Raw genomic sequence first — 3430 nt, forward strand, 5'->3', positions numbered from 1 at the left:
CTCTCAAAAAGCTTAAAGGGTCTTCAGTAGAGATGGATAGTCGAGCTGGGCTATCAGACGGTCACCTCTGTAGCTGTAGTGTCATTTTTCCTATGGTCCAATGTGTAAATTAAACAAAAAAGTGCACGTTTGTTATGATGTCCAAGATGGGGACCAGGATGTGGACATAATAAAAAATTAGGGAACATGATAGGAGACATTTCTACAATACATATAATCATTCTTATCTATCTAATACGATGACAACAGCTCTCCATACCTGCAGTCCACCACAAGGACTACCCTCTCTAATCCCTGAAAAATGAAATCATCCTCAGTGACGAAGAGAGGGGGCTAAGCGCCCCCATGGTCTCAGAGCATTAACTCTTCTAAGAGTCCTAAGAGTCCTGCTCACACTGATGGGGTGCAGCTGTGGGACCCTATTTTCAGAGATGATGTCCTCCACCCAACTCTCAAAAAGCTGAAAGGGTCTTCAGTAGAGATGGATAGTCGAGCTGGGCTATCAGACGGTCACCTCTGTAGCTGTAGTGTCATTTTTCCTATGGTCCAATGTGTAAATTAAACAAAAAAGTGCACGTTTGTTATGATGTCCAAGATGGGGACCAGGATGTGGACATAATAAAAAATTAGGGAACATGATAGGAGACATTTCTACAATACATATAATCATTCTTATCTATCTAATACAATGACAACAGCTCTCCATACCTGCAGTCCACCACAAGGACCACCCTCTCTAATCCCTGAAAAATGAAATCATCCTCAGTGACGAAGAGAGGGGGCCAAGCGCCCCCCATGGTACCAGAGCATTGACTCTTCTAAGAGTCCTAAGAGTCCTGCTCACATTGATGGGGTGAAGCTGTGGGACCCTATTTTCAGAGATGATGTCCTCCACCCAACTCTCAAAAAGCTGAAAGGGTCTTCAGTAGAGATGGATAGTCGAGCTGGGCTATCAGACGGTCACCTCTGTAGCTGTAGTGTCATTTTTCCTATGGTCCAATGTGTAAATTAAACAAAAAAGTGCACGTTTGTTATGATGTCCAAGATGGGGACCAGGATGTGGACATAATAAGAAATTAGGGAACATGATAGGAGACATTTCTACAATACATATAATCATTCTTATCTATCTAATACGATGACAACAGCTCTCCATACCTGCAGTCCACCACAAGGACCACCCTCTCTAATCCCTGAAAAATGAAATCATCCTCAGGGACGAAGAGAGGGGGCTAAGCGCCCCCCATGGTTTTAGAGCATTGACTCTTCTAAGAGTCCTAAGAGTCCTGCTTACACTGATGGGGTGCAGCTGTGGGACCCTATTTTCAGAGATGATGTCCTCCACCCAACTCTCAAAAAGCTGAAAGGGTCTTCAGTAGAGATGGATAGTCGAGCTGGGCTATCAGACGGTCACCTCTGTAGCTGTAGTGTCATTTTTCCTATGGTCCAATGTGTAAATTAAACAAAAAAGTGCACGTTTGTTATGATGTTCAAGATGGGGACCAGGATGTGGACATAATAAAAAATTAGGGAACATGATAGGAGACATTTCTACAATACATATAATCATTCTTATCTATCTAATACGATCACAACAGCTCTCCATACCTGCAGTCCACCACAAGGACCACTCTCTCTAATCCCTGAAAAATGAAATCATCCTCAGTGACGAAGAGAGGGGGCTAAGCGCCCCCCATGGTCTCAGAGCATTGACTCTTCTAAGAGTCCTAAGATTCCTGCTCACACTGATGGGGTGCAGCTGTGGGACCCTATTTTCAGAGATGATGTCCTCCACCCAACTCTCAAAAAGCTGAAAGGGTCTTCAGTAGAGATGGATAGTCGAGCTGGGCTATCAGACGGTCACCTCTGTAGCTGTAGTGTCATTTTTCCTATGGTCCAATGTGTAAATTAAACAAAAAAGTGCACGTTTGTTATGATTTCCAAGATGGGGACCAGGATGTGGACATAATAAAAAAATAGGGAACATGATAGGAGACATTTCTACAACACATATAATCATTCTTATCTATCTAATACGATGACAACAGCTCTCCATACCTGCAGTCCACCACAAGGACCACCCTCTCTATTCCCTGAAAAGTGAAATCATCCTCAGTGACGAAGAGAGGGGGCTAAGCGCCCCCCATGGTCTCAGAGCATTGACTCTTCTAAGAGTCCTAAGAGTCCTGCTCACACTGATGGGGTGCAGCTGTGGGACCCTATTTTCAGAGATGATGTTCTCCACCCAACTCTCAAAAAACTGAAAGGGTCTTCAGTAGAGATGGATAGTCGAGCTGGGCTATCAGACGGTCACCTCTGTAGCTGTAGTGTCATTTTTCCTATGGTCCAATGTGTAAATTAAACAAAAAAGTGCACGTTTGTTATGATGTCCAAGATGGGGACCAGGATGTGGACATAATAAAAAATTAGGGAACATGATAGGAGACATTTCTACAATACATATAATCATTCTTATCTATTTAATACGATGACAACAGCTCTCCATACCTGCAGTCCACCACAAGGACCACCCTCTCTAATCCCTGAAAAATGAAATCATCCTCAGTGACGAAGAGAGGGGGCTAAGCGCCCCCCATGGTCTCAGAGCATTGACTCTTCTAAGAGTCCTAAGAGTCCTGCTCACACTGATGGGGTGCAGCTGTGGGACCCTATTTTCAGAGATGATGTCCTCCACCCAACTCTCAAAAAGCTGAAAGGGTCTTCAGTAGAGATGGATAGTCGAGCTGGGCTATCAGTCGGTCACCTCTGTAGCTGTAGTGTAATTTTTCCTATGGTCCAATGTGTAAATTAAACAAAAAAGTGCCCGTTTGTTATGATGTCCAAGATGGGGACCAGGATGTGGACATAATAAAAAATTAGGGAACATGATAGGAGACATTTCTACAATACATATAATCATTCTTATCTATCTAATACGATGATAACAGCTCTCCATATCTGCAGTCCACCACAAGGACCACCCTCTCTAATCCCTGAAAAATGAAATCATCCTCAGTGATGAAGAGAGGGGGCTAAGTGCCCCCAATGGTCTCAGAGCATTGACTCTTCTAAGAGTCCTAAGAGTCCTGCTCACACTGAAGGGGTGCAGCTGTGGGACCATATTTTCAGAGATGATGTCCTCCACCCAACTCTCAAAAAGCTGAAAGGGTCTTCAGTAGAGATGGATAGTCGAGCTGGGCTATCAGACGGTCACCTCTGTAGCTGTAGTGTCATTTTCCCTATGGTCCAATGTGTAAATTAAACAAAAAAGTGCACGTTTGTTATGATGTCCAAGATGGGGACCAGGATGTGGACATAATAAAAAATTAGGGAACATGATAGGAGACATTTCTACAATACATATAATCATTCTTATCTATCTAATACGATGACAACAGCTCTCCATACCTGCAGTCCACCACAAGGACCA

Source organism: Anomaloglossus baeobatrachus, unplaced genomic scaffold (genome assembly GCF_048569485.1).
Source record: "Anomaloglossus baeobatrachus isolate aAnoBae1 unplaced genomic scaffold, aAnoBae1.hap1 Scaffold_62, whole genome shotgun sequence".
Classification (NCBI taxonomy): domain Eukaryota; kingdom Metazoa; phylum Chordata; class Amphibia; order Anura; family Aromobatidae; genus Anomaloglossus; species Anomaloglossus baeobatrachus.